This window comes from Anser brachyrhynchus, assembly GCF_964034855.1.
Source record: "Anser brachyrhynchus genome assembly, chromosome: 8".
In the NCBI taxonomy this organism is placed as follows: Eukaryota; Metazoa; Chordata; class Aves; order Anseriformes; family Anatidae; genus Anser; species Anser brachyrhynchus.
The window spans coordinates 139868-159716 of NC_137702.1; the positions used below are offsets into that span (position 1 = coordinate 139868).

The following is a 19849-nucleotide window of genomic DNA, read 5'->3' on the forward strand; positions in this document are numbered from 1 at the left end:
CAAAAAAAGGTAGATCAACCAGAAATCTGTAAGTATCTGCTTCTTATCAGTAAAATAGTGACAGGACCACTGTACTGTTGTAGGTAGTTGATAAATTCGGAATCATTTGTCAAGCACTCAAAGAGTCAAATAAAAGTTATAGAAATTTTGTATGAAAATTAGAAAGTCAGTGTGGGTTTAAGATATCGTGGTAAATCAGGTTTGAGACTCTGACAAAAGCCCTGAATTTGGAATAACAGATAATTGTATGCTAAAGGGAAAGTGTATACGTAAAACTAAACCCATTCCTAAATGCTTTCCTGAGTTGTGCTATAATTAAAAGGATAGAAGAAATATTTCCTCAGATGGAATATGAATATCACGGTATAACTATTATGAGATGCACTTTCATTTACACAGAGAGACCTGATCAAGTGTGAGTAGGTAACATTAATTCTAACATTTATTAACCGTTTAGATCTTGTCTTTTAGCATTAACTGTGTATATTTTCAGGGGCTGCTGTAGCCTTTAGCTTACATGGTTTGTGCAATTGATGCATGTCTACCCATGTAATGTATAAATATTAACCAAAAAAAAGATTTTTTTTTTGTTAGTAGTAATTCTTATTTTATCTGTCACTCCAGATACAACCAGATGGACATATTGGAGTCAGTCATTTCTTAGAACCTGAGGCATCTGACTGAGGCAACAAGTGACAAGTGAAGTGACTATTATTTAACATGTCTTTTACTTTGATAAATGACTGACCTTCTTAAAGGAGAGTTGTGTTTTACAATAAAGTTTTTATCAGGAATGTGCCCAGGGACTTCAGATCTAGACTAGAGATCACTGGCATTTTAAGTTCACATACAAGGGATTTGCTAAAGTCTAAGTTTAATACCTGTAGGAAAAAACTAAGCTATATTAAAACAAATATACAATCTCAGCATTATTTTATGTGTCTTTATGAGTTGGATGTGAATGAACATAAATGATAGAGAGAAAAAAAAAAAAGAGAAAAAGAAAGCAGGTACAAATACAATAGCAATGGATTATAGTTGCCATAGAATATGTTCTATCTTGAGCTTCTTTACAATATTACAACAGATTTTTTATTTGTTTCTCTTTATTTGTTGTAGTTCTAACTGAAATAGTGTTTGACTACATGTGGGTTTTGGAAATAGAAATCAAATTCTGGAATATCATAGTCCCAGTGGAAAAAAAAAAAAAGGAGAATTTTGGGGAGTATGTATTCATTTTCTTTAAAAACAAGCCAAACCCCTAGAATATATTTTGGGGGCAGTAATTTACCTGGGAACTGGATAGAAGTATGAACTTCTTCCAGTTATCTTCAGAGTTACTTTCCTGATCAAATGGTTCCAGAATCAGGCCCCAGATACTGTATATTTCCCTTAACACAATGGCAATGAGAAGTTTGCATCATAATGATTTCTGAAGCAAATCTGTTCAGTGAAACACAAAGGATGTAGGAGTGTGTCTCTGTATTTCTGTCATCATCAGCCTATAAAATTTATCCATTAATCTCCAGACTTGCTTACATGGCTGCCATACATCACCTGAGGTGCTATTATTCATGCTTGCATGCACCTGTTTCCTCATGTCCTGGCACAGCTCTGTGAGGCCTTGCAGTGAAAGTTGAGCCAGCTGCTAACCAAACATGTTTGTTTTGAGGTACTTCTCACTCTGATCAAACCTGGCTGTTACTTCCCATGGACCTGCAAGAACACTACCATTAGCACAAGGGAAGAGAGCTGGAGTGGGTGGCTAGGGTGCAAGACCAACCTCTTGAGTCCTGCTTCTTAAGTCAGTTATCTCTCAGATCAGAAACTGAGCCTCTCCCAGCAAACACATGTATACGATTGCTGTCTTAACAGAACGGTCCTTTCTGGTGATATAGAAAGGAAGTGTTTTGTCTGCTAGCTAAGTGTAGGTGATGCAAGTGTTACCATGCAATGATACATGGATACATGTCTCCGTGGAGTGTTAAAATCTTGCATATCAGAATCACAGTGAAGAAAATCTCTCCAATTACATTATTTAATTTTTAATAATTAACAAAAATTACTTAACTATACATATGCGTTTGCACACAGACACATGGAAACAAATTAAATAGGTAAAATACAATCATTGTAAAATTGCTAGTAGTAGTTTTTGTTGTTGTTTTTGTTTGTTTTTATTTGCAGATTTGGAATATTTAGTGAGAGCTAAGAATAAATTTTAAATCATGTATTTCACATATATAGTATAGATATAGTAGTATCCTTCTCTTTGATTACCTTTTTTAAAGAGATTAGTGGGTAAATAGAATGCTAATGAAAAAAGTTTGCTGTAATTACATACTGTGAAATCTTCCCTTCACACACTGACAGTTTAGTGTTGCAATACCTTTTGTTACTCTCAACCAGAGGATTATCAAAATTAATACTACAGTGTGGTGGTCAGCATAGAAGGCAAATTCAGATTGCAGGCTATGAAATTTATGTTGGTGTGCGGTTCCCTCAAGATCTCAAGAGGTTAGGTTCATGTACAAAGCTATTCTGTAAGCTCAATTCTAATTTAAGCATGGTACTTAGAGGCCATGGAAAGAGTGCTAGGACCTACCCTTTCTGCAAGTAAATATGTCCTCACAGCACTTTGTAAGTGTACCAGTGGGAAAGACAAAGTATAATTCTTCATTGCACCAGTAATAGAGTTACTGGCCACAGAAGCCTGCCTTACTTCTATAAACTTTAATGTAGCAAAGCGTGTTAGAAGCATATTCACTGCTGAATATTAGCTGTATGAAGATCTGAACCAGCATTTATATTTGACATACTGCCAGGCTTTTGGATCCTTCTCTTCTTAAGATGTTACTAAAGCCCATGCTACCATTCCTGTAACAGAAACAGACCTTGGGCTGGGTTAGCATTGAGGAACCTTTCTTTTGAACAGCATGTTTTTTAGATGGTACAAAGTATTGTAGAAATGGTACTACATGATTTATCTTGTCTAATCACATTTTCACTAATTCTACATACCTTATGGCTGATCCACATGTAATAAATAATTCTTAATAGTGGGTTTTACTTCTATAATCATTCCAGTCTAGACTGAGCATTCAGGACTGATTTATTTATGCCACTGTGTCCATGAATTTACATTCAGATGTTTTGATTCTACACTGGTATGCCAATAGTAGCAGAAAACAGAATCATAGAATCATTTAGGCTGGAAAAGACCCATAAAATCATAAAGTCCAGCCATCACCTATCATTACCAAATCCGCCACTAAACTCTATCCCTAAGTGCTGCATCCACATGTCTTTTAAATACCTCTAGGGATGGCAACTCCACCACTGCCCTGGGTGGCCCATTCCAATGCCCAACCACCCTTTCTGTGAAGAAATTCTTCCTGACATCCAATCTAAACCTCCCCTGGGGCAAGTTGAGGCCATTTTCTCGTGTACTATCCTTTGTCACCTGAGAAAAGACTCTGACACCCACCTTACTACAACCTCCTTCCAGGTAGTTGTAGATAGCGATGCGGTCCCCCCTCAGCCTGCTTTTCTGAAGACTAAACAACCCTAATTGCCTCAGCTGATCCTCATATGTCTTGTTTTCTAGTCCATTCATCAGCTTCATTGCACCTAATATACCTAATACCTACATGTACTTAATTGCCTGATTAAATCTGCAAACCAGTTATACTAAATTGAGTTTTGTATATTTTGCTGTTGAAACTGAAGGTGGAATGTGAGCCAGCTCTAGGTGCTTTATAAAATAACTTGACACCCGCATCTGGAGAGGGAGATCATTTGTAGGACTTCTATCAAAATGCACAGCACTCTGTGTAGAGGGGCTGGGGGTACATCTCTGCAGCATGTGATTACAAGTCAGCCTATGTACAGGTTAAAGACTCACCATAAATTGGTACTTCAGTAGACTAGCTAACATGCAGTTTTTCCGACTTTATCCTCTTACATTCAAAATCATTCTAATACTTTTCCGCTCATTGTTTAAATCATAATTATTATTTATTGTAGCACCTAATAATTAGCTGTACGGAGACATTGTTTTCTGCTTCATTGTAACTATCTCATTAATTGTGTATGTTGGAAATACTGAGAAATTACGTTTAGGAAAGAAAACCTTTAACTAATGTTGTTTTACTTTAATAATTTTTAGTCTTATTACCTAGGAATAGAACCTGGCTCAATGGATGCAGACCAACTTGGTATAACTCATGCATTTAGGGGTCTACAGGGACAGAAAAATCAGTAGTTACAATTGCTGCCTTTTGTCTAAGAACACATTTCGCTTTGTTTAAACACAAGCTTTTGATTCGAGAGGAATTTTTATAAAGACAAAATAGAGAAAATAGTGGAAGTCTGTTCTTTATTAATAAGCAGAAAAAACTTGGAACAAAGGGTCACTTCTGACCATTTCTGAGCAACTGCAAGTGATTATTTGCTCAAATAAATTCTTAAATTGAATCTGCATGTGTTATCATTTTGTGAATGCCTTCACTGTTCCAGATACATAGAGCCATTGTTAGCACTGTTAAGACTGCAGAACACATCCTACAGTAAATGGCAGCAGTGTCAGAGATGAAGGCAAAAACAATGAAAATGTGGCTGTCCATTAAAATACTGGATCTAATTAACATAATCTTACAAACTCCACTTGTAACTACATATCTAATGGTTTAAAAACAACTATGGAGAGCTGGTGTTCTGTTCATTATGACAGACATTGTGCTGTCTGTAGATTATGTTCAGAAAGGCAGACATTCACGATCATCTTATGTACAGTGTTGTACAGACAAATTTCAACCTCTGTAAAAGCAACAATAGCCACGAGACACCAAATCTCTATTTGAATATTTTTCTTTGTATAATGATTTATTATTTTTTTTAAAAAAATAGAAAAGAGTACGGCTACAAGGTGTGTATATCTGTATAGAGAACAGCAAGGGAATTAGCACATGTCTAATGATAAGACTTTTTAATCTTATCAGCAAGTCATTCATTTTCTGGACAAATCTATTTTTGCCTAACATGGTAATTGGTCTAAAGCATAACCAGTTATTTTTGTGAACAGGAAATTATAGTCATTATCAAAGGTCAAAATGCACTAAAGTGCTAATTATTAAGTGGATTAGATTTTGTTAGTCCTAAAAGTGTATTGTGGAGGAGTATTACAAGTCTAATCTCCCCTTAGCAATAAATTACAACTTGCTCTAGAGCTGAAGGTTGTTTTGGGGTCCTGGTTGTAATTGTGAACTCACCAGTAACTAAACATGCTCAACAGACACATTCCCGGAGGACTGCTGAAATGAAAGAGCAGTACACATATTTGTGTAAGGCCAGGAACAGAGACACAAAGACATAAGGAGCAAGAAAAGGGGGGGAAAAAAAAAAGAAAAAAAAAAAGAAAAAAAAAAGAAAAAAAAAAAAAGAGAGGTTAGCTGGCTTGAAAATTGGGACTTCTGAAAACTTTCTTTCAAGACACACTTAAAATTTAAAAGGTTAGAACCTTGTCTTACTGCTTTTGTCTTCTGAGAGCTGGATACGTAATTATGACTGAAAAATCAAACAGTAGTTACATTTCTGAATTATGGAACAAAATGAGACATGAATGATTTTATTTTTTTTTTAATGTTGTGTTGGGCATTTTAACAACATTCATGATGTCTAATTTTCACAAAATGTTAGTTCACTGGACAAATACAGCTAGCCAAAAACAGGCAAGTGTTGGCTATTAGTTTATATCACTACTGTTAGAAATGGCTGGTTATACAGAGGAGGACAGATCTTCAAAACTATGCATTGCTGTTTAGGCTCTGATTAGTGCAATTTCAAAATGGCTCTTGTGAATTAGACACGTGTTTATTCAGAAGGTTGTAGGTCTGACTGTGCTCTTGCAAATTTAGTGAATGTATTTTATACAAATGAAATAGTGGCAGATAGATGATGTACACAAGGTCCAGAATAATCTAGCTTTTGTTTCCTTCATCTGACATTTTTCTATCAGAAAAATGTGTATAATTGTATTTCCTTTCCGAGTAGAAACAGTACAGTGGTGTAATTATTAATGTAAGATATATAATGTAGATATTAATGTAATGTAATTATTATTAAGTTAAGACTGTTGTAATATCCTCCTTCTGAGGTAATGAAAGCTATTTTCATGTAATTAAAGTGTTATTTTAAAGATGAATAGAAAAAGCCTCAGCTGGTATAGCATTTTACATCATAAGGTAAACTAGAAAGGTTTTAATGATATGTAATGGTATAGTGCATTTAGGGCTAGAGAATCAGCTATGAGAAAAAATCAGTCTAGTGTCTGTCCACCCAGATCAAGTGGAATGAAGTAGCCTGGAAGCTGAAACCTCTGGTGTTTTCTGATCCTTGGTAGAAAGCATTTGATTCTTATTTCTAAACATATTTTTTTCCAGTTAAAGCATCATCAAAGGTTTTATGTTTTAGATGCAGTTTTACTAAAACATGAGAGAGCGTTTCAAGACCAAATACCCTTCCTAGCTTGCTTAATAAATAAACATGTTGGTAAAAGGAGATATTTACCAAAACAGTAACATAAAACATAATGGTATGATACCAGCTTGCATTTTTCTACAGTCAAACCAGTCTTCTGTGCCCAATCTCACTTGGACAAAATGTCTTATAGAGTTGCAGAATAGTTGAGGTTGGAAGGGACCTCTGGAGATTGTCTAGCTCAACTCTGCTGCTTAAAGCAGTATCAACTTGAACAGGTTACTCAGGGCTGTCCACAGTCAGCTTTTGAGCATCCACAAACTTCACAACTTCTCTGAGCAACCTGTTCCAGTGTTCAGTCACTGTAACAATAAAAAGGTTTTTCTTATGTATCTTGTGTCTATGTTTGTGTTCATTGTCTCTTGTCCTTTTACTGGAACCACTGAGAAGAGTTTGTCTCTGTTTTCTTTACTCCTTCCCATCAAGCGATAAGATACCCTCTGAGCCTTTCCTTTTCAAGGCTAAACAGTATGAGTTCTCTCAGCCCTTGCAACTGCTCTATCCTGTTTTGTGATGTAGTTAAATTTTGACTTTAGTGAGAACTTTGTTCAAGTACAGATTGTGAAGTTAGGTCTGAGGTGAGCATGGAATGTGCTGAAGTACTCTTCACACACACTTGACTCCATTTTGGGAGCATAATGATAGCTGTGTCTTTGCTTGGAAATTCCACGGAACTTGTAGTTGCAATAGTTTCAGGGCAAGAATGAAGAATGGAAGTTAGGAGGCAAAAGAACAAAGTTTAATCTCTACAGAAGAATTTGGGGGAACAGCTAAAAAACACATTGAAATACAAGTGTTAATTAAGTCCTGGAGGTGATCCAAACTGCCTGCAAACACTTCTTATGTTTAGAGATATATTGTAAACCCCCCAACCAGCTATCACTGTTCTCGATGGCCTGGCAGTATTGCAGTTGAGTGATCGATTAAGTTATAGTATATTAAATGCCTAAATTTTCAAGCCTACTTTCTGTGGGTAGTAACATGACAACTGGCACATTTCAAAACCTGCCCAGTATCCCATGGTGTCATTCATATCAGAAGAATGTGAGATATGGACCTTTGAAATGTGATCACATCAGGCTAGTCAAATGGGCAACATGTTAATTGTACAAGTGCTACCTCAGGGAAAATGTTGCCGTATTCTTGGATGAACTGGTGTACTAGGTATACGATGTGTTGTCATTCAGTGTTTGTTGTGGCTATGACCTGGAGAACATCATGCTTCTTTAGATGTTTGACTAATTAGGACAATGCTATAACATTGTTTGAAGTTTTGGATTTTTAATGCCTAACATATTTCTTGGTTTTGTTATTACAATGGAAAAGGTGTCTGCATTCCCCATTGGGCTGTCACTGACCTCAGGAGTCCCAGGTGATTCTGTCCATGGTATGTATGCATATAGTGCTTAGGGCCTGGACTGCTTGGGAAGCAAAGGAGACTGTATGATGGGTAAAACTGGCACAGTAGTTTGGCCCTTAAACAATTGTCTTTCATTCCCTCACCGCCCCTCCAACTTCCCTCTTTTCCTCTCTTTTATCATGGCCTTCAGTAGATGATACTTGTTTTGAGAGCGGTGCTGAATGCCCTCAGCTCCACTGTCGTCAGTGGCAGTCACTTTTGAAACTTAGACTGAATCTGGATGGAGAACTGTGACTTCTGGTGTTTGCATGTGAAGACTTGCATCCTTGCAACTGTATAAAGAAAAGGACACTTAGGTGATGAGGTGGCCTGTTTGTCTCCCCATCTGCCACCTCCTCTTCCCTCTGCACCCCTCAATTTTTCATAAGTCATGAACTGGTATCTGCAAGATCTTACAAAGCAGTACTGGATTCAGGTATCATATGGCTTTCAACCCTGCCTAGTTAATGAATACACCCTGCATGACTCTTGCCTCCCTAAGCAGTCCCTAAGACACTGAGTGGTGGCTGTCCATGGACAAATAGCTGGGGTGTAGTGGTCAGGCAGTGATAAAAACGAAATTCCAAAATTCAAAATTTAAAAAAAAAAAAAGAAAAAAAAAAGGATGTAGTGGAAAGCTGATGGACAGCTATAGGAGGAAAGGAGCATGGGAATATGGAAATGAAGTGTAAGAACTGTGTGGGAGTGGTTAGAAAATGTAGGAGACAACATTTCAACTAATGTCATTTGTTCTGCTGTTGAACCACAACATTTTTTTTCTTTTTTCCTTACGTGTTAATCTTTCTGAAAATTCCAGAGAGGGAATGAATTTATGCTAGTCTAATGCAGTAGCAAATATATAGCACCGTGAAGAGTCATTCCCTTGGCTGTACATTAATAAAAATTTACCTGTTCTGGCTGTTATTGCTCATTTCTGCAGTTCTGATTCTGTAAGTTGAAAAAAAAAATGTTAAAAATATTTTGCTTAGAAATCTGGATGAGTTACTGTTGTCCTATGGTAGAGGAAATGTTTTTTCATTACTGTTAATAGTTTTCCCCTTACATTATTACTACCAGTGCAAGCCAAGCCATCAGTTAGATCTTTTTGAAGCTTTGTATTTTGAGAATTTCTAGTAAGAAGAATGATGAGTACTTTTGGCATCTACCAGAAACACTTACTGCTGTGTAATGGCTTAATAAGATTTTTTGTTGTTGTTGCTAAAACATTTAAAGGAAGGGAAAATATTTTTTTCTCTTTGAAAGAGATAACTTATTGTTTTGACTGTGTGTTAAGTATCAAGTATTGGAGTAGGGGAAGGATTCTTGGGTTCTCCTAGCACTATGAGCTACCTGAATGTATACATAGTTACATTTTCTGACACAGTAACTCTTGCAGCTGTGTAGAGTGCTTTTCCCACTTAAGGGAATGTCTTCCATCCCACTGTTCTGCAGTGTGGGTCTCGAGTTAGAACTCTTGCATCCTGAGTGGGAGGAGTGCCTTTGTACAGTAGGAGACAGACACCATCATCTCTTTTGGCATCTGCGTACGTAGGGAAAGAATGCCCTGTTTGTCTATGATAGAAACTCCAGCAAAAGAGTCGCTGTGGATTTTGCCCAGAATTGGGTACCCAATACCCCTGTGGAGGATTGAGCTGAAAATGTGCTTATTTATTCAGTGTTTTTATGTTAGCTAGTTAATCATTGCCTGCTTCAGTATGCTGGATACCGCTGCCTTGTTTTCAGACCTCTGTTTCCCAATTAGATGGCCTAAGTGACACAGAGCTGTGGATTCCACTGCTAGAGCCCAGAGTCCCTTTTTAGCCCTGAATTTAATGACCTAATATTGGCATTTCTTATTATTTTACACCCTCCCCCACCCCTTTAGCTTCTCCTTATACTATTTTGTTCAACCTAAATAAATGTTTCATATGTGAAGGCAATTTTTTTTACTTATTTTCAGATTCCTACTACATTAATTTATAATACACAAGCTACTAGCGTTCATATGCATCCGTGGCTATGTGAAGAAACAAGCAAAGGGGTCTCTACTGCTGTTCAGGGTCTCTAACAAACAAGACGGATGCATAATCTACCCTACCATTTAAGATAGGATCAAGACATTAAAACTCTAGTACAATTATTTAATGCAGTGATATTGCTAACTCATTTCATTGTGTGGCATCCTTTCACCAAGACTTTTACTCGATTTTTAATTACTTGAACATATCTATTTACTCCACTAGGGGGAAGCAGCACACACATGTAGAGCCCAACAGCTTTCTAAAAAAATATTCTCTTAAAAAGCCATGCTTATTCTAGCCACATGCACATGTAATTGTTGACCAACGCCAAGGAAGAAACCCGAAGTTACTAGTAGTTATTTAAACAGAAGTAGCATTTTATCAGAGTTGAGTAATGTATTACTGGCAAACTGACATGTTAGTATTTAGCAGTGTCTGTTGTCTGTTCAGGGCCTTCTGTTACTGTATTATACTGAGATTAACTGAAGTAGCCTTTGACAGAGGTGCAAACGAGTAGGAGAATAGTAGAACCACAGAGCTGTAGTCATTTGCTTTTTTTTGCTCCCCCCCCCCCATTTTTCCTTTTTTTTTTTTTTTTTTTTTTTTTGCATTTCCCTAACAGCAAAGTAGCAGGAAGTCTAGCCTTGGGAGGTAGTTCAGTGTGAGAATACAATCAATGGTTAATATTTTAGAAAAGATCAATTACATCCTTACCATACTCTATTACTGATACTGGTTATGCTAAATATCTCATTCAGTAAACATTAGAACATTGCTGTGATGTTTTATAATAGCAAAATTGGCTGTCTGCATATCACACGCATAATTTATGAACTATAATATAAGATCATTACATTTTGTCACTGTGTAGTATGTGGTTGACTGAAAAACTTTATGTTTGCTATTTCAGCATGTAGTCCATTCCTGATTTGTAAAATTAATATAGGAATGAGTATATAAGAGTACGCATTTCACTTTATAGAATTTACAATTGGTGTTTTAATCATATTCCACAGAAAGTGGAAATTTCACACTGGTCAGGATCACCACATGGGGATTCTGCTTGCTTGTAGCTAAAAGAAGAGGTGGCTAGCTCATTAAGAAAAAATGTTTTGGTTTTACATAGAGAATACAATGCCTTGTATTTCATTTTAGTATATAGGCGTTACAGTATCTAAAACAACAATGCTAAGACTTTCTAGCTCTAACTCATCTGTTCTACACTCCTGTGCTATGCAGAGATATGAAATGTATATTCCATTAAGAAAATAATTCAGTGAATGATGACACCTTCTACAGATATGGTTGACAAGAATGAATACGCAACAAACAGTTTATATTTTAGGCTAAGATGTGGCAGAGTAAATATTTTTTTTTTTAATCTCCTTGCATGACTTGTACTTTGGGGGAGCTAGTCACGTGTATAGAGGAGGAAAGATTGGGTCAGCTGTGAAATGTAAAGACTATTTTCTGTTGCAACAGCACAGGCTACAAGGGCACAATAATTGATGACAGTGTGATACCTTATCCTCAGTTAGCAAATCATCACCATATTGCACAGAAAGCTGAATATGGTGCTTGCACAAGTAACATTCAGACATTTTATTCCATGCCAAGTTTCAATTCTCTCTGAGATCTACCAATGTAACAGTTTGAAAACACTGAATTAAAACATGCAGTGTAATTATAGCTGTCTAGCCAAAAGTTAAAGTGTACTGTTAAGAGCATTATCCAAATGCCTCTTGAACACTGATAGGCATGGAATATCAACCACATCTCTAGGAAGCCTGTTCCGGTGTCTGACCACCCTCACGGTAAAGAAATTTTCCTAATGCCCAGTCTGAACCTCCCTGTTGCAGTTTGTGCTGTTCCTATGCATCCTGCCATCAGTTTCCAGGGAGCAGAGTTCAGCACCTTCCTCTCCACTCCCCTCCTCAGGGAGTTGCAGAGAGCAATGAGGCCGCCTCTTGGCCTTCTTTTCTCCAGACTAGACAAGGCAAGTGTCCTCAAGGCAAGTCTGTCATCATAGGACATGCTGTGACCAGCTGCCCTGTGACCAGCTCTGTTGCCCTCCGCTGGATGCTTTCAAGGACGTCGGCATCCTTTTTATGGTGCTGAGCCCAGAACTGCACGCAGTATTCAAGGTGAGGCCACATCAATGCTAAATGTAGCAGGAGAATCACTTCTTGACCAGCTGGCAATGCTGTGTTTAATGCACCACAAAATGCAGTTTGCACTCCTGGCTGCCAGTGCACACTGCTGGCTCATGTTGTTGAACCCGTATTGGTTCACAACCAAAATGTTGGGAGAAGAGGTAGCTGCAAAATACCCTAATGCTAATAGATGTAGACTAAGGTAGAATTAGTTTCTGTGAAATTTCTGAAGTTTCATCAGTGAAAAAGAAATGTATTAATATGAGTTATCTTTGTTATGAGATGCATAGGGCTGCAATCTATACACAAATGCCTAATGTCTACCCACAAAGGCAAAAATACAGCAGAGACACCTAATCACTCTCTCTATTTCTCATTTGCATTTGCTGTGGTATTAATTACCATAGCTAGTATACTTCTCAAACTGATAGAAATAGAAACCTTGTCCATTGACAGCTGAAATTGGCATTCACTCTAGAAATGCTTGCAGTCAAATAATGGGCTATGATTATCTGACAGACAAAAAATGTTCTAGCAGCAAAAAAAGAAAAGAAAATAAATCATGAGATTTTAGCTGTTACAAAAAGTCAAAATCTGAAAATTTATTTATGTGACATTTTATAAATGGTGTTCAAGTGCAGGCACTTCCCTTTCCATGTACATAATGTAGGTTAATAAAAGCTGGTAAGAGTCATTCCTCTTTAATCACACTATCAGACTGGCTTGAAGTAGGTGGGCAAGGCACTGAGTCATATCTTTCTACTAAAGGAAAGGCCTGCCTCCTTTGTGAATTTCCATTGTGATCAGAGAACTCTGTGACACTCAGCTTTACTTTAAATTGTATTTAAATAGTATTTTTGTGTATTTGTGCTTGCTGGGGAGAACGTGCCACCAACACAGGAGAACACAGTTAATATCTCACGCAGACAACCTGCTAAAGTGATCATGAATGGGGATGAAGAAAACTACTATGGAAAACATGGTAATTTATCTGCTTTCTTAAAAAACAGTTCATAAGGGCCTGATCTAAATTTCATTTAATTCAACTGGGTTATTTCTATAAACTTTAATAGACTGGGATACAGCCCCAAATGTTTGTTTTTATAACTTCCTCAATTATTAGCAATATCCTTATTTTTTCCAGCATAACATTTGAAAGTTTATTTAAATTTCAGATCAAAGGTAGACAGAATGTATATGCCAATTTTTATTTTAGACAGGTTATTATTATTTTTTTAATTATTAAATTAATGCAGTGATAAAGTACAATGTTTAATTTAATTTGCTGTTTGGAGTCAGAATTGGTATATCAAATATCCTGTGAAATGTTTATTTTAATGGCATTATAATTCAAAATACAAAAGTATCCTATTAAGCAGCCTGTGAAATAGATCTGCCTTGTCTGCAAAGACTATCATCTCAGTTTTTAATACTAGCAAAAAAATTACAGTAGTTATGCCACATCACTGCTTTCTTTCCTTACACCTTCCAAACTCCTGAAGCTTAGAATTTGGTTTCTAGATGTGCTCTTTGGGCTTTTATAGTTAAGGAAGTGATTTACTTTTACCAGGAGATACCTAACTATTAATAACATAAAATAATTTATCCCACCCCCTGAAGAATCTTCTCCATTTTTAAAAGAATGGTAGTAATTTAAAAAAAGTAAGGGATTTGATACCTAATTTGGAAAAATTGAGAATGAAGCAAACAGCATATTCATTTATTTATTATTAGTATTTTGCATGAAAGTGTATTCCCAGTTTCCGCATTTAAATCCCCGATTTAAAGTTTCTGCGTTTAAATCCCGGTTCCTGCACCTGGGGCACAACAACCCCAAGCAGTGCTACAGGCTGGGAGATGAGTGGCTGGAAAGCTGCCTGGCCGAGAAGGACCTGGGCGTATTGGTTGATAGTTGGCTGAATATGAGCCAGCAGTGTGCTCAGGTGGCCAAGAAGGCCAACAGCATCCTGGCCTGCATAAGAAGCAGTGTGACCAGCAGGACGAGGGAAGTGATTGTCCCCCTGTACTTGGCTCTGGTGAGGCCGCACCTCGAGTACTGTGTTCAGTTTTGGGCCCCTCGCTACAAGAAGGACATCGAGGTGCTCGAGAGTGCCCAGAGAAGGGCAACAAAGCTGGTGAGGGGTCTGGAGAACAAGTCTTATGAGGAGCGGCTGAGGGAGCTGGGGTTGTTCAGCCTGGAGAAGAGGAGGCTCAGGGGCGACCTCATCGCTCTCTACAGGTACCTTAAAGGAGGCTGTAGCAAGGTGGGGTTGGTCTGTTCTCCTATGTGCCTGGTGACAGGACGAGGGGGAATGGGCGAAAGTTGCGCCAGGGGAGGTTTAGGTTGGATATTAGGAAGAACTTCTTTACTGAAAGGGTTGTTAGGCGTTGGAATGGGCTGCCCAGGGAAGTGGTTGGGTCACCATCCCTGGAGGTCTTTAAAAGACGTTTAGATGTAGCCCTTAGTGATATGGTTTAGTGGAGGACTTGTTAGTGTTAGGTCAGAGGTTGGACTGGGTGATCTTGGAGGTCTCTTCCAACCTAGATGGTTCTTTGATTCTGTGATTCTGCTTATGTTTTGGTAAGGAGCATTCCAGTGATGTTACAGACTATTTTTGTCAGTGAATTTTAGTGTACTTTAGAATTTGCATATAGTTACTCTTTCCTGTGTAAACTGCCACATTCTGTAATGGATTTATGTCAAGAGTTGCGTTACAGAGGGGCACAGTTTGAGTATCATTGCACGGCAATGTGCCATGATAAACATACTGACTTCTGACAATGAGGAACAGTTCCTGGAAGAAGTTTGCCATGCTGCAATAATTATACTGCTGTTAGTGAATAATACTATGTTACAGCATCCCTCTGCTTTCTTGATGGACAAGCAGGTTTCCATTTGAATCACAGCTCATTATCAGGAATGCTTCGTCTGTTTTTATTTTCTTGCCTATGAATTAGAGATACTAGTTTTTATTGTAGCAGTATTATGAAGTTCACCTACACTTGAATATGTTCCACAAACATATACATCTTTTGACACGGATTTTTTTGTTTCCATTTCAGAATCAGGTATGATATAAATAACAAAGCTTGAACTAGTTACAATGTTAGACACGCTGTTAGTAATGATTTTATTACAGTGAGAAGGACACTGCAATAAACATGTATCTTGCCCAACTTGTTACGTTATAAAACCATTCTGTTTAATGGAGACATTCTGGAAGCTCAGGAGATTGATTTGTCAACAGGCTTTCAAAAACACCAACTGACTGGAGAAACATCTATAAGCAAAATAAAAGTATGGGTTTCCCTGCTGAAAGCCTATCATATTTTTAAAAATCTAGCTTGTTCCAATGCCAAGAGGATCAGGTATCTATCTGAAAGGTAAATAATATGTAACACATGAGAAAAGATAAAGATGAACAAGTACGTTAAAATAGATTTGGGATGTGCTAGGTCTTGGCTGGCTGTAATCATAATTACAGCAATGTGGGGCTGGATGGATCTCAAGAGATCCATTTGGACATCTCCATGCTGACACATGGTACATTTTCCTATTCTGTTCCCAATGGGTGTTTGTCTAATCTATTCTTAAAGCTTATGGTGAGGAAAAATCAGAAGTATGCTTGAAAACCTATTCCAGTGTTTAACTGCCTGTGTGCTCTGAAAGGTTTCTTAATGCCTAATCTAAACCATCTTTGCTATAAATGAAGTTGTTGACTCCTCTCTCTCTGATAGAGGAAGCTGAAAACAATTGATAACTGTAATTTTTATACAGTATTTGAGGACTGCTGTTTTGTCCTCCCTCCCTTAATCACAGTCATTGAAGTTTACATTCATTTACTTCTTTTTGTAAACTTCTTAGTATCTTGCTTTTCAATCAGTCCTTCTACTCTCTCCAGTTTGTCCGTATCTTCTGAAATTCTAGTACTGTGTTCTAGAAACAGGTTTTCAGCTGAGGTCTTATATGTCCCAAGCAGAAGGAACAATGACTTCACCAGTCGTGCTCACCCTTCTTGAATCAGTTGTGCGTTTTTTTTTACAAAGGCATTGCTTTACTGACTCATTCTCTCCTTGTAGTCTGCCATAATTGTTTAGGGTTGTTCGTATTGGTGTTGTTAAAGGCAATTATTCTATATGGATTTGTAACCTGAGTTTGTCTTTATAACTTCCTTCAGTTTATGAAAATCACACTGAATTGTTAAAATGTTTATCAAAATAATTTCGATTCTGTCTCCAGAAGCATTTTAGCACTTGTCACCTGCACGATTTCTAAGTGTTCATTCTTTTTTTTGTTGTTGTTGTCCAAATTGTTAAGGAAAATATAATAGCCCTGGAAAACAAGTTGCTCCAGTAGTGAGGTTATGCTAGCTACTGACACTCACGAGTGAGATTTTGGGGTCTTAATGGATGGTTTGGTAAGTGTTTGCCCTCAAAAGCAAACAGATTGTAAGAAAGAATTATTGGGAATGAACTGAGATCAAATGGGAAAAGTAATTATATATTTTATAAATAACAGCCAATATGTACTGTGAATATCCTGTGCAGTTCTGGTCCTTCCTTTTCCAGTAATATATAGTAGCACTGAAAAAGGTCCAGAAAAGGAATATCAGCATAACCAAAGGTGTGGAACAACTTATGTATGAGAAACAACTAAACAGACTAGGACTCTTGACTCTGGAGGACAGATTAATAAAGAGGAATATAGTAAGAACCTGTAAAATTATCAGTAGCATGCTATGCTACAGGTATGAGCTGACTGATGGCGAGCTTGAAACAAACAAAAGGAGACAGTACTTCAATGTTCCATTAATCTGTAGTAGGGCATTGCTGATTCTGAAAGTATGTGTGAGTTAAACAGATTTCTGAGATAAATTAGAAAGAAATTCACCAACTACTACTAAATACAAAGTCTATTCTGAGTCTTTGGTTCAGAAAACTGCTGAGTTACAAATCTCTATAAACTTAGAGAGAATTTTAGGGAAATACCATTGTTTGTATTGGTTTTGCATTTCTCCTCAGGTGTGCACTACGGACCCTTGTTAGATACAGGGCATAGGTTCAGTGGATCTTGTGATCCGGTGTTGGTGTTCTTACATGTTAAACTTGGGTCCTATATGAGCTATGAACAAAGGCTCTCTTCAGTATGCCCTATGGCTAGAATTTGTCAGTAGGAAGTAGTATAACAGATTCTGAATTGTTCTGTAGAGAAGTTATTTTTTACATGCTTAATTTGTAGAAATTGGTATACGAATAGATTCTTGAAAATACAGGCTTTGGCCCAGCATAAGCTATTGTGTGGAACATTTGCTTTCTGGATCGTGGTGGATTTCCATTGTCCCCGAGTAACAGAATAACTTAAATCATCCACTCTCCAGCATTTCTGTCATACTTGGCTCCTCCAAAGTTTTAGCTTTCCCAATCTCTTTGTTAAAATGTATTTGTTTTAGAAGCTTAGTGAGGTGGAGCTGAACAGCTCAGATAAAGAGCAAATAGAATTGCAGGATCTGCCGTGTTTATTGTGCTGGTCTGCCAGTATTTTGATAAGGTTTTCTGATATGAACCAAGAACAAAGTCTAGAGTTAGTAAGTAAATTTTGCTTTTAAGAAGTTTCTGAATTCTTCTCTAATTGAACAAAACCAGGTATTTTGTTGGTGGACTAAGAAAAGCTTAGGCTGGTAACAACACCCTTTAACACTAATTGTATTCTGAAGAAGAGATCCTTAGGTAGGCAGCGAGACAGGACTCAGCCATTTGTATTGTAGCAATGACATTCTAATGAAGAAGTAATTTTTCACTGCACAGAATTTGGTTTGGTAAATCCCTATAATTATTAAACTTCAAAATACCCTGAAAGTCTGAATAGCTTTGAAATCATGGTCTGTTAAATGAAGTAGAATCATTAAGGTTGGAAAAGACGTCCAAGGTTATCTAGTCCAGCTGTCCCCCTACCACCAATATTACTCACCAAACCATGTCCCTAAGCACCACATCCAACCTTTCCTTGAACACCCTCAGGGACGACGACTCCACCACCTCCCTGGGCAACCTGTTCCAATGCCTAACTACTCTTTCTGAGAAGAAATTTCTCTTAATTTCCAACCTGAACCTCCCCTGGAGTAAGTTGAGGCCATTCCTTCTTATCTTATCGCTAGTTATCTGCGAGAAGAGGCCGACCCCCAGGTCCCCACAACTTCCTTTCAGTAGCCAATGTACAGCAAATATTTTTGAAACTAGAACATTGCTAGTAATTAAAAACTAAAACAGCAGATGGTGTTACTCCATGCAGGGCAATTTTTTTCATCTCTCAGGATCTGTGAGTAAAGGCAACCAAGTAATCTGCTTAAACTCCAACCCACAACAAAAGAAGGAACTTGAAAAGGAAAATTTAAACTCTGCCATAAATTTTTGTTACTATTTCCAAAGTGAAATCACACTGTAAGCCTTTGTATTCAAGTCCACATTTGAAACACAGATTGGAGTTAGTATTTGGTAGTTTCTTAGTATAGTTTGCTTATTTGTAGAGAGGATCAATTGGAACTATGCTAACCGGGATAGCCATCCATACAAATTTATCACAGTTGATTCCTTTCATCTGTAAACTCAGACTAGATGTTACCACCTGTTTCTAGGAAGGTCCTGACTTGACCTTCTTGTCAAATATTACCTTCTGAGATTCATACAAAGCAGCAACCATATTCAGGAATGTATGCATTTCTTCCCCAGGATGTTCAAAACCAAGAGCTTGTAGCAAACAAATTTTATTTGTTGAAGCTACTGAATGTAATATTTCTTGATCAAAATAGCAGTAGAGAATACAATACGTTATAGTAATGTTGGCAAGTGTCCTGGTTTCAGCTAGGATAGAGTTAATTTTCCTCCTAGTAGCTGGTAGGGTGCTATGTTTTGGATTAGGATGAGAAGAGCGCTGATAACATGCTGATGTTTTAATTGTTGCAGAGCAGTGCTTACACCAAGCCAAGGACTTTTCAGCTTCTCGCTCTGTCCTGCCAGCGAGCAGGCTGGGGGTGCAGCAGGAGCTGGGAGGGGACAGACCCAGGACAGCTGACCCAAACTGGCCAAAGGGGTATTCCATAACATCTGACGTCATGCTAAACAATATATAGGGGTGGCTAGCCAGGGTAGGGGGGCTGGCTGCTCGGGAATAGGCTGGGCATCGGTCAGGGGGTGGTGAGCAATTGCATTGTGCATCACTTGTTTCGTACACATTATTAGTAGTAGCATTATTATCATCATTATTATTATTTTTATTATTTTTCTGTCTTAATAAACTGTCCCTATCTCAACCCACAGGCTTCATTTTCCTGTTTCTCTCCCCCATCCCAGAGAGGGAGGAGGGAGGGTGAGCAAACGGCTGTGTAGTGCTTAGTTGCCGGCCGGGTTAAACCACAACAGCAAGATGCTGGACAACAAAAAATCTGATTCATCTTCCTGTATTACTTATAACCACAGAATCATTGAGGTGATTGGGAGGTCCCTAGTCTGACATCCTGCTCGGAGCAGAGTCAGCACTGAATTTCTGCAATCTCCAGCCTGATTCTTGTCATCTGGTAAGCCCAATGCAACAAGGGCAAACCTGCGATGCTGGTGTCTAAAATAAGGTCCTGTAACCAAAGAAGTAGGAAGTAAGAATAACTCTGCAAAAGTGGAAATATAACGCAGAATCATAGAAGGGACATTTAGGATCATCTAGTTCTTAAGTACAGAAGTGACTCCAG

General features: G+C 37.8%; 1 protein-coding gene and 1 long non-coding RNA gene across 3 annotated transcripts in view; one reads left to right on the top strand and one right to left on the bottom strand.

The window, feature by feature from the left end:
* Window positions 1-19062, bottom strand: part of LOC308198700 — a 34080-nt gene extending 15018 nt beyond the window's left edge. Inside the window, exon 1 of the long non-coding RNA XR_013954135.1 lies at window positions 1589-19062. This is a non-coding gene — a long non-coding RNA (uncharacterized lncRNA). The remainder of the gene's footprint in view (window positions 1-1588) is intronic.
* SLC44A5 (solute carrier family 44 member 5) overlaps window positions 1-19849 on the top strand; it is a 91553-nt gene that overhangs the window by 20993 nt on the left and 50711 nt on the right. The window lies entirely within an intron of this gene.